The 16047-nt window shown below is 48.0% G+C and overlaps 1 protein-coding gene across 1 annotated transcript in view; it reads right to left on the minus strand.

Annotated features, from left to right (window-relative positions):
• Window positions 1-16047, minus strand: part of LOC146184913 (SH2 domain-containing protein 4A-like) — a 233704-nt gene that overhangs the window by 103608 nt on the left and 114049 nt on the right. Inside the window, exon 2 of the mRNA XM_084609531.1 lies at window positions 9104-9161. The gene's annotated coding sequence lies outside the window, so the exon portion shown is untranslated. The remainder of the gene's footprint in view (window positions 1-9103; window positions 9162-16047) is intronic.

A 16047-nucleotide genomic window follows, 5' to 3' on the forward strand; every position in this document is an offset into this window, starting at 1 on the left:
CCACTCGAGACAACAATAAGGAGTTTCAGATTGCACATGAATGAGAACACGCATGGCTTGCACCTCCGGGAGCCTACATGACTCGAATATATGGTACTAATCCATATACATGCTACAACGTCATCACTTAATTGCGCCGCCGTTGAATTCCTACGGGCCGTTCCGATGAAGAGCCGGTAACATATAGCATATATGGGGCGCTTGACGCCCACTACGGCGACGGTATAGCATGAAACTAGCAAGAAACCAAGTCGGGGGTAAAAACACAGGGCTGAATGGATCTGAAGACCGAGCAACCAACCTCCTCTTTGCGGTACCGAGTAAATGAAGCCTGCAAATGAACGTTGCTGCGGAGAACACGTTACTCGTGATTTTCGTCATTCCGGAGCACAAATGCGACCCGCCTTTTCTGTTCTGCTTAGAAGCCAACGAAAGCGTACGTAGGTTAGCTTGTCGCAAATCTCGAGTTTCAAAGCGTTCGTGCCACACGGATGGACCAGTCAGTGACTGAGAGTGCGTGGACGAGACCCGCAGCGTTAATCGGATGTAACGATTCATTGGCGCACACACCGATACTATTTACGCAAGCGTAACAGATTCATTTGCATAAATACGTACGCGAAGGACACCGGCCAAATACGGTCTATACTATTAGCGCAATCTGCGCAAGAGCCATCGAGAGAGTGACGACGTCTTCATGCGACCGTAATCGGCGTCCGAAGCGAGATTTTATCGCTCCGCGCAGGCATTAGCGCAGAACCAAGGGGCCTGAAGAAAGCGGCACATCGAAGCCGGGCGACCTTAAGGCCTCTTTTGTCGCCGCTACGACGCGATGCCGGCCAGATGCGATCGCTTCCCTCGCGAGCGAGCGCCGTCGCAAGGCCGCACCGCTAAGAACATCCGCCGCCCCGGCGGCCTCGCCCGCTGGCAAAGATATCCGTAGACGTCGCTCTGGCGGCGCGGCTTCTCACGAATCGGGCACGCCGTTCCCTTTGTCACCACGATGTCCCGACTCTGCCGGCGGGGTCCACAATGAGTCATTAATTAACGGGCTGCCAGTGACGTCTTATAATGAGCTCATTAACGACTAACCCCGCCGGTTAGCTGCGCTTGCCCAAGCACTCCGCAAGAACGGATCCTGAGCTAGAAAGGTCCATCGACTGAAAGGCCTTTTGCTCGCCAGTCGGGCGTGGCCAATTCGTCCTTATAGTTGAGACGTCCAGTCAGGCAAGTGACATCGTGACCGTAATGTTTGACGTTTCCTTGGATGTACACGGACTGCGCAAAGGGGAAGGCAGTTCCATAGGCAACCTACACACACACACACACACACACACACACACACACACACACACACACACACACACACACACACACACACACACACACACACACACACACACACACACACACACACACACACACACACACACACACACACACACACACACACACACACACACACACACACACACACACACACACACACACACACACACACACACACACACACACACACACACACACACACACACACACACACACACACACACACACACACACACACACACACACACACACACACACACACACACACACACACACACACACACACACACACACACACACACACACACACACACACACACACACACACACACACACACACACACACACACACACACACACACACACACACACACACACACACACACACACACACACACACACACACACACACACACACACACACACACACACACACACACACACACACACACACACACACACACACACACACACACACACACACACACACACACACACACACACACACACACACACACACACACACACACACACACACACACACACACACACACACACACACACACACACACACACACACACACACACACACACACACACACACACACACACACACACACACACACACACACACACACACACACACACACACACACACACACACACACACACACACACACACACACACACACACACACACACACACACACACACACACACACACACACACACACACACACACACACACACACACACACACACACACACACACACACACACACACACACACACACACACACAAATATTATGCGATTTTTCTCCGGCTTACATAGACGCGTGTATCTGGTAGAAAAAAAAATGTTTTTATTCCAGAATAAATGGTGTTTGAAAATTTTCCGCCCATGCATTGAAACTCGTGACGTCTACAGCGGTAATGACTCCGCGATCTCCACCAGCAGTGAGTGGTGGCGTAACATGTAGCCCTGGGACCATGCATTGTGTTGAGTTTTACGGCACATGGACAATTAAAGGCCGCCGTGCACCAAACACAGAGTTCCAACTGTCGGGACCTGCACCGTAACAACCACAGCAGTTTGAGATGAATCAAAGAGCTGTGTAACAACTGTGTCGGCGCACGCAACTTATTTGCGAAGCCTGCCGTTGAAAGCGACACCAATCTTGTCACTTTTCGCCCTTTTTTACGGCCTATAAAAACTCCGTTTTTAGTGAACGCCTTTGATCGTTCGAATCCAGTAATCCATCGATATATGAGAACTCCGTTTTGTCCTCTAATCGGCGGGGAAAAAAAAAAAAAAGACACCAGTATTAGAACGTAGATAATTAAGCGGCATTGAGTTATTCATTCACATTCTTCTATTGCTCATTTGCTTGTTTGTTTGTTTTCGTTAAAGGCTTCGCTGTTTGCTGCAGTATGAGCGTATAGTTCTCTAAGCCAGGAGGTTTTTTTAACACACGGGAGTTTGTTCATACTGAGTTTATGAGTAAAATACTGTGTGCTTTATGTGGGGACATACGACTCCGAAATCGAGTGCAAATAAAGAATTATCTTTACATTCACAGCCAAGAATTAATGACTTCTACGGGCACAACCTATGGCGACGCGTAACTCCCAGAACTCTGGTCTGTTAAATATATGTCAGTGCAGTGCACCGATAAATTCGGAGAAACCTTCAAGTCGCTTACTCGAACAGGCCGGCTAAGGATTGAGAAGGCGTGCGCGCGATGCCTCAGCTTTAAACATCTGGCAAACTGGCGATAGGTTGCAATATTATAAATATGACCGTGGAAAGGAGAGAGAGAGAGATAGAGGAAAAAAAAAACGTATTCGTCCCAGGTCAGGGTCACTTCTATTTTACATATTTAGTAAACTAGAAGAGGTTAGGCCACTTTTGGTTAAAAACGAAATGTTTGCCAAGAGCTAAGCCGTTCCCCTTGCTGGATTTCAATATCTCTGCCACCCCCCGGCCCCCCGGCCCCCTCTTTATTTTTTCCCCCTCTTGTTCTGCGACGTGGAAAGACGATCGTGGGGTAATAGAGCGAAGACTCGCCAACTTTCCCTTCGGAACTTTCCCTTCCTGTACTTGCCACGGAGTCGACAATGCGTGCTCGAAATCTCAAATTACATGGGCCATACATGAGCATCCGTTGCTGGCACTTTGAATGATTGAGAGCGCAGCATTACCGGTTCTTGTGCCGACAATGGCGGCACAATAGTGCGCTTGTATATGCATGCAGTACTGGCGCTTAAAATTACGCAAAGCCTCCTGTTCTACGTTGTTCCACTTGTTCAATGCCACGGCACACACAGCGATTAAAGTGGTAATCGTTTTACAGGTGCAGCACAGTCTCAGCATAGAGTATTTGGCAGGTGTGGTTCACTTTTGAGCCCTATATAAATGGCACAGCTACGGCAACCTTGAACACCAAATATCTTGACAGCTGAGGATGACGGTTCTCCTCACCATGCAGATACTTTAGGGACTTGGGAACGACATGGAATTCCCATTTGTACGACTGCAGTTCTTCCAGCCACATTCCCCTCTTCCCCCAGATCCATTCCTGTCCCACGTTTCCGATTCACAAGTTCTGCGCCAGCGAGCACGCGCTCTCATTCCTCCGTGTTCGCACCCTCTGCCCCGTAGTACAGTGTTCTAGAAGGCTTTAGAGCACTGTACCCACTCGGCAGGAGGAGGAATCAGTGCGCCAGATTCGGGCAGGGGCGGCTCTAACCCCATCTCTACGTCATCGGTGGCGTGAAAACGATCTGCCAGTGACTGACAGGTGCCCTCACTGTGACATTACACCTGAGAACTGTGATGTGCGTCACTTGTTGTGGACGTGTGCAGCAACGGCTCCATTTAGACAACGGCTACTCATGAAGGTGCGCCTGCGGTGGAACCGCGATTGTGATTACGAGAAATTGACAATGGACAATCGCTACGCTGTCAACCTCTGCGAATACCTTAGTGAAACTGGTCTTCGCTCCTTCTTTTAACTTTCTATCTCCTGCATTTCATTCCCTCTTTCTCAACTTATGCCTTGTGGCAAACTTTTCGAATAAACAAAAATTCTTCGAATCAACTCACGGTTCTTCTGCGCAACGCGATCAGATAGTTTATTCCGGTTTCTATCCAAATCTGGAGCACTAAATTTTTAATCGGGAATGACTGCGATCTGAGTCCACTCCCGGAGGCGGATAAAGGGCAACTAAAGGTACGCGACAGCTGCAGGGTGGCTGTGTGTTCATCAGGTCGTATTGAACACAAGGTAATATCGATTCGAAATTTCCCTTCGTAATTGGCCAATGACTTGGCCACAAAAGGTCAGTGGCATTTTCGCTTACATGTTTTTGTTGAGCCCACCAAGATTGGCAGTCTATTAATTTTTTTTTTTCGACAAATTTCCGCAAGTCCCACAAAGAAGCGCAACTAATCAGGGTGTTGAGGTTGCGCCTGTAGAGAAGTGTGCCATTACCGCGCCAATGCAGGGCGTACCTCCAACTCTTAGTTGTGGCAAGGCAACTTTTCTAGCGTTGTAGCCGATGTAATGTCTGGGTTCATTTGGAGACTCAAGCATTCATGCTCCAAACCCACCGTTAAGAGGGCATGTTTTATTTATTGCTGACGAATTACGATGTTCAAAAGCCGTGCGTGTGTAAAAAAAAAAAGAGAGAAAACCTGCTGAGGAGGGGCTTACAAGTTATAAGTGTCTTCTTCAAGCAGCCAGGGGAAGGTAGAGGGGAAGCGGGAGGCATGTGCACTTTAAAAGAGCTACGAAAAATGCTTTATCAGTAAGTCCCCAAGTGTCCTCTTAGACAGTCAAACATGGTTTACTGCGACTATACACGGTGATCACTATGGGCTTTTATTTTTCAGGAGCCTGTGTTTAAAGTACATGTGTCTCATATACTAAGAGTAAGAAGACGTCCCAGTAGTAAAAACGCTTTGTGTCTGCATTACTCTGATTCTTCCAAAAACGGATATCAGCAAGTGAATGTTCAATATCCGACTTAGTATGCCATTTGAGATTTTTTTAATATCGATTGCCTTGATATGTTCTACGGGCATATTTACGCTGTTGATTTTACCGCTATGAAGCTCATGCTATGCATACGTTTCCGCTTTTGTCACCGCAAATGTCGATGTTATGGAGGCTCAGATGTCCTTACAACGCTCGGGAAACGGGAATCCGATAAGACACCTGCATAAGATATATATAATCCTACAATTTTTTTTCTTTTCCTATTTCTGACGTGCTGCATGTCCTTCTGAGGAATTGCCATAAATTACATGGCAAGACCAAAACTTGCAACTTCCGGCAGAGCCTGATTCCTCAAGAAACGCTGGTGAAAACATTTGGTCTTTCACAAAACTTTACTGTTGGCATGTATTTTTGAGGTATACACGTGTTTGCAGTCTGTTGATTCACACGACATGCCGCACCTGAAACGGCTATAGATAAGGTACATGAATTTAGTTTGAGCTTTACAACAGCTACGTACGCAAAGAGTAATATTGGAATCCAGCTTTTATTGGGAAAGTGGTTTTTCGGGCGTGTTGGTGAGACATGACATGAAGTTGAAGCGCACACCCAGACGAGGACGGTGAAAGAGACGAGAGACAAAGCGCTCGATTGTCTCCCGTCTCTTTCACCGTCCTCTTCTGGTTGTGCGCTTCAACTTGATGTCATTTTATTGGGAACTAACGAACCTCCACTAAAGAACAGAAGAACCTCACTTACGTGCATGTTCTTTTCTAGAACGCGACCCCTAAAACCAAAGCACATCTAATATACCCTGTGTCGTATATAAAAGTGCACTAATAAGAATAATATTTAAAAAATAAACACTGACAGATAGGAGAGCTATTTCTGCGCTTTGAAGGGACACGCCTGTGACTGCAGTTCGAGTGCTTTGTCCGGCATTTCAGAAATATCGTAATTACAATCTCTCTGGTATAGCTTCCCGGCATGCGATCTCGGTCTGACACATTTGCATAAAAACATGAACTCCACGAGAGCACATATCACAGAATAGCCAAGATGACAGAATTTTGCAGTGCAACCATTCCTGCGTTGAGCGACACGGGTGCAACCGAAAAAGAGCACGAGGAGGAAAGTGAAGGGGAGATGTGAGGGACCTCTCTGACTGGTCGGAGAGAGGACGCACGGCAGCTACAGGACAGCAAGCGTGTACTTCGTGTAATTTTCGTTCTCTCCCGATATAATTTCTTCCACGTCACGACTCCGTCGAACTAAATCAGGATGTAAGGCAGCCGGTATCAATTGCAACCTTTGGTGAATGGCAGTTATTACTAATTATAACAGGTCGTTTGGTCTATATAATGACCAAAACCTAAAAACAAATAGCAAACACTGCAAAACACATTTACAGGAATATGAAGAGAGGCATATAACGTGTATATAATATGCACCAACAGGCACGAAAAGGGATACAAAATAATACATTTGAGGTAGGTCAGTGAAACCAATTGCATTCAACTGCCAGCCTCCTTGCGCACTACAGGCGATTTTTTGTTTTGCAATTACTTAATTAGCTAATTATGTTAATTTTTCTAATTGATTAAATATCGACTTTAGACCAAACATGTGAATTGGAAACTTGTAGAGCACCTTCAGAAACCCCCATTCCATTAATTGCGATAAAGAAAGTCTCACGTGTATCTTTTTTTCTGGGCTCAAAAGAAAGCCCGCGAAATACAAATAATACCACGTGACTAGTTCATTTGTGCGCCGCGATTGTGGTGCTCTCAGTCGTGGTTTGAGCGAACGAATTTAGCTGCGGCCGTGTCTCCTTTGCCCCGTTAAAGCGGCAGGCCGATATGCCTGCGATGGCTCCTTCGCCCGCGTCCGACAGCCGGCCCACGTGATGTTGCAAGTAGCACCGAGAGCGGCGAGCCGACACCACCGGGATTCTAACAAAACCTCCTTCTCTCCCATCAGCGAACTTTACGGCAAACGGATGAGCGATAAGGTATAAGCCACTGAATCTGCGCATACAGGCTTGGGTAAACGGGCGAGATGACATGTGACTGGACTAAAATTAGCGCTGCACCTTCATTTGCCGGTTCTTTATCGTCATCCGCCTGTCGTGATGTAGGCTGCTGCGGTGCACAGGCCTGGCCAAGATCGCGGTGACGACGGGCGAGCTCGAGCTCGTTCCAACCATCGCCAACATTTCTGCCTGCCGCTGCAACGGGACCATCGGGTGACGACCGCAGCCGATTTCGTTCGCTCAAATCACGACTGAGAGCACCACGATCGCTGCGCTCAGATGCGCTAGTCACGTGGTATTATTTGTATTTCGCGGGCTTTCTTTTGAGCCCGGAAAAAAAGATACACGTGAGACTTTCTTTATCGCTATTAATGGAATGGGGGTTTCTGAAGGTGGTCTACAACTTTCCAATTCATATTTTTGGTCTAAGATGAATATTTATTAAATTAGAAAAATTAGCATAATTAGCCAATTAACTAATTGCAAAACAAAAAATTGCCTGTAGTGCGCGAGCAGGCTGGTAGTTGTATGCAACTGGTTTAACTGACCTACCTCAAATATATTATTTTGTAACCCTTGGTTCAAGTTAGCTGGGACACCCGGTATATATATATATATATATATATATATATATATATATATATATATATATATATATATATATATATATATATCAGTACAAGGCTCGAATACACAGCAGAATTTTACTCGGTGATAATCGCCACAGCATTGCAGGGCGCACAGTCGCGTAAGCAACAACTCCAAAAATAAGAAAACATTTGATGGTACAACTATAGGCGCCGATACCTTGCACGTCACGTGCTGTTCATCAAATTGTATACTCTCTTGCTGTAAGCCTGACGAAGCTGTGACGCATTCATTGCCAGTCTTGTTGGTTTTAAATGCCTCTAAGATTTCTCTTTCTATTCTTCCGCGATTATTCCGACATTATTGAAGAGGGTGGCAAAGGTTTTACACTGAATGCAACAGTTTGGAAGATTAGCTGTGTTACAATGTACGATGTTCTCTTAAACATCCATAAATACGCTGGCTAGTCTGGTCTTTGTAGGCCGTCATCTCGAAAGGGCGGGGCTGCGCGAAGTGCACAAATTCGACGACACACGGGACGGTCCATTCTGTACTCGTCCTGTGGGTGGCGATCGCCACTGGAGCGTCCAAGAGGATACAGTCGCGTTCGCAATCGGCGGCCGCACGTAGTATACGGCAATTGTCGACGACCAATATCCCCACTCAGCTGCGTATTGCTCTACTTATTTATTTATTTTGCACAGCAGAGCTGGGGAATTTTCGACGCCCGGCTGCGTTCTTCGCTATTTGGTCACCCGCTAGAGCAACTCCTTCCTCTGTTTGAGACATAGGACATCAACGACGACTCCGTCTTTTCTTCCGCGTGCTATCACGCGAAAACATCGCTGTATCACGTAGCTCTGTTGACTGACACATTAAAATGATGATGCGCTCCTGTTTGTATGTAAAGACTCACGCACTTTATGATTTGGCGAAACAAATGGTCTGTTTCGCTATTTGTTCATGTCTTGCTTTCTCTCTCTTTTTTTTTTCTTTTTTTTTTTTTTAATGAGGAAGGTTATGAAGATGCCGCCAAACGTTGGGAAATAGTTGCAACGCACAAGAGCATTACAAGTACTTTTCAACGTTTGCTTTCTATGCACCGCGAGGCTCAGGCCGTCAACGTACCAACAGAATGCGTGTAGTACTCACCTTACGTCGATGGACGCTGTCTGGGAAAGGATTCACTGGACCGTCAGATCTACCTCGCCTGCAGGAAAAACACAAACGAAATAGAGATCAGTTCTCCCTCCTCATCGACCTCACACGCAAAAATTGAGCCGAAGTACGTAAATCCGAAAGAGTGTAATTATTTTCGTCATAAATATTTTAAACCACACGTATATGTGCCAGGCCCGTGTATAACGGTGAGCCTGTGTCGCTGGCATGCGCAGTGAGACCGGCTTGTTATCACTCGTGGACTGTAAAGCAAATACTTTCCAGTAAACCTGCGTCTTTCTTGTTCCGGTCGTTATGCTGCTGTCACGGGCTCGGATACAATGGGGAGGCCATTTTCGGGGCACAGAACAGTCAAATGGCGTAAAACACCTGCAGTGCTGGTTTTTTATGACAGTATTCCGTGCCTCAATCATTTAAACGACGTACCGACTAGCCTTATCCAGAGTATACTATTAAGACCGCGATAGTTTCTTGCTTGTAAAGCGATAGCTGCCATCATCTTCACGAAATGCTCTTTCGCATAAATTTCACAGGTCCGTGCGCTAAACCCAACCTCGTATAATCGTTTCGCCGCATCCACAACCAGGCCACGGCGCGGCCTGGACAGCACTTTAAGCGGCCTTCAGTTTGAATGTCATCAGCTGCAGCAAAAAATAACAAAACAAGACCTGTTCGCTGCACTGAATCAGCGATACGAATTAAGAGTAACAAGGTGAGCGCGCGATGTGCCTGAATGTTGTGCCGACGCGGCAAAGCGTCGCAAGTTTTCTATTGTTCTCACGGCTGCCGGCAAAAGGTTAAGAAACTCCGGCGGATGCCTCTATCTCGTTCCGCCGACTTCACTGTCCCTCCATTAGAGAAGAGTGAAGAAAATGGAAACAACACACACACGCGCACAGACGCTACAAAGCATTGGCCTTTGATTCCAGTGACAAATTTGCGACCTAGCTGGGAAAACAGCGAAAGTCGTACGTGAAAAAGTGCGGGAGGGGCGCACTTGTAATCACGCCTTGTTTGCAGTACGTGCAGTCTCGCGCATATATTACGTGCTTTACATGAGGTGCATAATTGTCGCGTGTGCCAAGAAAACAGAAGCGTACGGGTCTGGCACCCATCCGGTTTTGCATTTTTGTTTTTTCCCGAGCCACAGTGCATGAGAGAGTTGTGTAATCGGTTTGCATTCGCAGCGTGCTCGTTGAGGGAAAATTGAGAGTCGGGATCGAGCTTCCCTTTTCCAGAGCTCGCAGTAAGCGCCTAAAGAGAGGAAGCGAAGTAAACAGACTGAATGGGAGCCCACAAACGCCCTCCATTGTGACACAAGTGGCGACCCCTTCCCGACAGACTTTTAGCCCTTGTGAGCAATGCTAGCTAGGTCTGCTTAATTCCTGTCGCAAACATCTGAGGCATCATTATTTCGATGTCATGGCACATTGTGGGTGTTCCCCATCCAAGTCTGGCATTAAAAGGTTGGCGGATAGAAAAAAAAAAAAAAAAAGGGGGGGGGGGGGGGTCGCCTGTGTTCGACGCAGGCTGACTGCGACCATGCGCAAATGCGTCCCTGTCGGCTGTGCTGTTTGAGACGGCGCTCACCAGTGGCGAAAGAATGCAAAAGAAAACGGGAACAGTTTGACTCGTTTCATTTACTATCGGAGAAGTATATCAATACGCAGCGCTTTTCTTATCTCAGTCCAACGTCACGTTTTGTGCACAGGAGAGAGCACGGACGGACCGTAGTTTTGCCCTTTGTCCCCGTCCATAAAACAGCGTTCTGCGCCGTCTCCGATCGTATTCTCGGTTTCCTGCCATCAATGCGAGCGGCCCCTGTGGCGTTACAGCAAGGCGTCGCCATTCCATCGCGCAAGCCCCGTATGGTTGCCAACTTGCCACAAAGTATACGCTGCGCCCGAGTGCACAAGCCCCGAGAGCCCGTGGTTCGGACCCCGCAGCGGCGACAGCTGCTGCACTGTTCTACCTGGACGGCTCTGTCACGCACGCGCCGTCCCTTCCCCCTCCCTGGCCTCCTGTCCCAGTCTTCGCTGCCGAGCGTGAGCAGCCGTGTCTCAATCTACGCGAGGCTCTCTCTCGACCTCCACGTGGCCCCCCTCAGCGCCGTGTCACTTTATTTTTAGTGCACCCCGAGCAGCGACGCGGCGCAGCGATTCCTCCTGCCCGGCGCCTTCTTCGTAGCGACGCTCCGAACGCAGTCGAACACGCGCCGTTCCCGCGTGCACGAAGCGGAGAAAAAAATGAGAAAACGTAGCATGCAGAAAGAAGTGTTGCTGTGAAGTGCGGGTTCAACAGTGATGCCGCGAAAATAAGACGTGCCAGCCCTATGCATTTAAGCATTTAGGGGTTTCACTTTCCAAAGTGACTAAGCCTAAGAGAGACGCGGTAGTGGAGGGCTCCGGAAATACGTTCCGGGTTCCGGGGTTCTTTGACGCGCACTGACATCGCACAGTACGCTTTGAAAGCTTGCCGTGGACGCGCTAATAGTTCCTCTCATGCGCCTGTTTTCTTGTGGAAACCACTGCGCTGCTGCATGACACGTTATAGCGTTATTGCTCGTTCTGCACGGGGCTTTACAAGGACGGTGAGGAAACGGTTGTATGAAAAAAAAAAAAAAAAAAAGATAATGACGCGCGCAGCTTTTTTTTTCTCTCTCTCTCTTTCACTGCGTTTCTTGATAAGGTTAATAATTCTGCCCATCAAGCAGACGCTATAATGACGCGTCGAAGTTCAGCACTTTACAGATGAGACCATGGTTCGTTCCGGAAGCTCTCTGCCTCGCTGCTGCTAAAAGGTTTGCGAAAGCAGAGACTAATAAGGCACTGACTAGGCTGGATATTGTACATTTTTCTTCATTCGTACTCTCCCTCTCTCTTATCTCGATTGCAGGAAAGCTGCCATTTTTGAAGAATTAAAGAGAGAGAGAGAGAAGTACAAAAGTATGCTCATCACCCTGAGATGAAAATGTTTTGTGTACAACGTGTGTAGATTGAGATCCGCACGTCGGCTGCCTTTAGCTGCCATGTAACGGGACAAGCTGTAGAGCCTCGTTGACAGGTCCCATAACAGTTCTAGTTAACGCGGCAGCAGGTACGCCGCGTAGGGCCTGTGAGCTAAAGCTGGCACTAAGCAAGTTTCCTCGGTGAGGTTTTCCCGACTGGTACTTCTAATTTTATTTTCTCTTGCGCATTTTGTGATCAGTGCTCACACATTCGTGCAGGCAGAAAGGCAAGGAAAAAAAAAAGAAAAAAGAGAGAGAGAGAGAGAGAGAGAGAGAGAGAGAGAGAGAGAGAGAGAGAGAGAGAGAGAGAGAGAGAGAGAGAGAGAGAGAGAGAGACGCTTTGGGGGAGCCCCTTTCCCCTTCCGTTAAGGGTATTACGCTACACGTTAATGGGGACTCGTTGGCTAACTTTCCTTGAGAACCCTCGCTTGCGTGCATGGAATTCGCTCGTTGCTTAATCACTAACCCCTTATTCGGTGCCTTGATTATCTCAGCCATGCTCATTAGCTGTGAGCTACCACACGATGCGAAAGACCACCTAGCATTGTGATCTTACTTCCGATCATAATTTAAGAAGCGACGCTGACGTCGAGGCGTCCTAGAAGCAACGAATTCGTACTGACGCGATCGCAAAAAAGTTCGAGGACTGGGCGTTAAAATGCCGCGCTGTCTGAAGACCCATGACACTCGGCGCGTGAAAAATTAGACAGGTTGTTGTCGAGCCAAGCAAGACTGATGAGGCCCGAAAGAGGCTAATAGTCATGCTGCAGCTTTCAGTCTTGCAAGAGGCGCTCTACGGAGTTGGAAGCCCCATCTCCACTGAGCTCGAGTACAGTGGGAGAACCAATCAGAGAGCTTTCTGGTGGGAGGCGATGAGTGGAGGCAGAACTCCATCTTACCAATGGAGCCAATGTGCCAATGTGCGCCCCTATGTTCTAGCTTCCTGTCTTCGCGTCACTGGCGTCACGTCCGCAGTTTTTTTTTCTTACCCCCTTCCGTGCCGGCGGCGCCGGTCCGTCACGCTTCCCCGAGAAATCGATCTCCCGCCGCCAGCAACCATCCCAAGGAGAACTTGCGAGAGCGCGCGATCATCGGCGCCGTCTAATGGGCCTCACTGGGTGCGCCTCGCCGGTGTCGAAAGCCGCGCAGTTTCGCTGTCGGCCATGCGGAGAAACAATGGGCCGGGACTTCGGTTTCGCTAGCGGTAGCTGCGTCACGCCGACGCACAAGCACCAGTGAAGGGTTGGGGTGGAGAAGAAAGCCGCGACCTCAACAAGGGCGGCAAAAGGAGCCTAAGGTGTCACAAATATATATATATATATATATATATATATATATATATATATATATATATATATATATATATATATATATATATATATATATATATATATATATATATATATCTTCAAGATACAGGCTGGAGCATTTCTGTCTTGAATTTTGTATTCCTGTTCATTATTATTTATTTTGTTCATACATGCACCAGGCTACGTGTTCCGCTTCTCGTTCGGGTAGTATAGAATCCGTACCATGTTCTGAAGGTGTCACTCTGTGCAAAGTTAAGGCGAGCAACTGTCCTCATTTCTTAACAAGTTATCCTCTGGGAATCCATCCTGGCTTTAGAATACAAGCGAGAAGCAAAACATGCAGCGTGGTAACTTTTGGCGAAGACGATACGTTTGTCAACGAAATGCTCTTGTTTCGCATGTTTTGTGCGTGCGTGTGTGTCTGCGTACGTGCGTGCGGCTGTATTTTAACTTTTATCCCGATACTGTTGTTCTGATTTCGAAGTTTAGATGGAAGAGAAGATATAGTAAGTGCTTATCTATTTTGAGCACTCCTGTGCTAATCTTGCCAACCATTGGCGAACAAGGTACAGTCGCTCTGTTTCCTACATCGATAGCGTTTTGAAGTATAGAGAGGGCCTAATGGAAGTATTCGCAAGACTGTTGGCAGACGACACCAATACGTAAGTTTTCGCATGCTGCTTTAGTTGGCCAACCAATGCAATTCCATGCCTGCAGCCTTAAATTTCTACCTTTCTTTCTCGCATTAATTTAACAATCTCTCCCTGCCTGACTATACGGCCAAACGCGGCTTATCGAAGTAAGGACTGCAGTCAGTATACAACAAGCATGCAGAGCAAAGCGTATGACTATAGGGGCCTTTACTTGCTCGTTTTCTCTTCGCATAATTGTTGCCACGCCGAGTGTGGTTCAGAAACGTGTCAGTCTGAGTGTTGCTTATTTTCGTGGTCACTCCAAATGAATGAAAAAAAAAGAAAAAAAAAAAAGGCTAGCAAAAGGAATGCACGCACGCATAATTTACGGCCTTCCGGGACACGCATCTCGAGGAACGGGAAGAATGAAAGGTTGAGTAGACGCACCATCGCGCGCGCACCTTTCTAATCTCCCAAGTTTAAACTTTGTGCGATGTTCGCATACTCTTCTCTGTCACGTACCTCGAGAGGTTAGCGCAGAGCTTCGGATACAAGCGGAGGCTGTCGTTGTCGCTTGGGCAAAAAATACCCCTCCCGTTCCTTCTTATCAGACCACATTCCTTAGAGATCGTGTACGCGGTGTATACCCATAGGACAACGCTAACCACCGTCATGGGCTCTGCCGAGCAAGGGAACGCTCATTTTAACTTCGGATTAGTTATAACACTGCCACGCGCGTCTCCCGTGCAGCCAGGCCCTTCCCTCAGCACGCGCTGTTTTAGTCCCCTGCTAGTCGACTGGCTGATAAAAAGAGCTATGCCGCAGCCACCCCTCAGCAGGTTCGGAAACTGGTCGTGCAAAGAGGCATGTGAGGCATTGCAGCCCGAGTGTGAGGCCCTCTCTGCATTTAGTTGGCGTTTCGAGTAAAGAGCAACGATGAAACAGTAGGCGCCCACCGCTGGTTTCCTCATTTCAGTGGGACAGTGAAAAACAACGCATGCACTTTTTTTTCGCGCAGATATATATATATATATATTTTTTTTTTGTTGTAATAGGAGTCCGGGGGTTAAGAACGCGCCCCATCCGCAAGAGCGAAATACGGGAGGGGCGCAACCGGGTATCTCGCTACCCTGCTCCCGCGCAAATAGAGCCTTAATACTCTTGTTTGAAGCTGTCGTTCTTGATTTTTTGAGTCCTCCTTTCGGACACTCGCTCCGCGTCTTAGCCCTTGGCGAGGACCGCCGTCTTTGGCAAACGACCGAGACATCAGCGAAATGCACCAGCGAAGATGTGATTTCGCTCGTCCCTCTCGATAAACGCTCGCGTGATTTGTTACGTCGATCTACAAACATCGACCCGAAGTCAGCACATCGACAAGATCGAGGGCCAGTTTCCGGCTCGACACGTATCTCGCCCTGCAGTGCGCGCGCCCGAATTAAGTCTCAATATTTCGAGCGTCTGCCTCACAATCGCGGCAAAAAGAATGCTTGCTCCGCTGCGGTGGACAGCCGTGATTACCAAGTCGGCACTATTGTTCAGGCGAAAACAAGTCACGGCATGGGGCAATGAATCGCGTGATAAATTTTCTGTGGACCGAACGACGAGGCCAGCTACACGGGTGATTGTATTTGGCGCGTCAACACCGCTTGTCGCTGGCCGCCGTTGCTTAGGCTTCGGTCCTTCGCGTGAAAATTTGCGGCGTAAGTACATACTACTCGCAGCCTTGGTCGCTCGTGTCATTGGACCCTATATCGCCTTCTACATCGTTCTTTTTATTTTTTAGTGCAAAGGTGCACGAGGTATAACCGACTCATGGGCTTCGCTAATAGGATGAGAAAGTGAAGTTAGGATCCAAGCCTTCCAACACATTTGGGTCCACGCGGGTCGCTGGTGGCAACTTGGGCAACGTAGTACGTCACGGTCCCCAATGTGTCTCTGGCAGGTGAAGGCAAGAAGACAGTGGCAATG

Source organism: Amblyomma maculatum, chromosome 7, assembly GCF_055883805.1.
Source record: "Amblyomma maculatum isolate TAMU_Amacu chromosome 7, ASM5588380v1, whole genome shotgun sequence".
Taxonomy (NCBI): Eukaryota; Metazoa; Arthropoda; class Arachnida; order Ixodida; family Ixodidae; genus Amblyomma; species Amblyomma maculatum.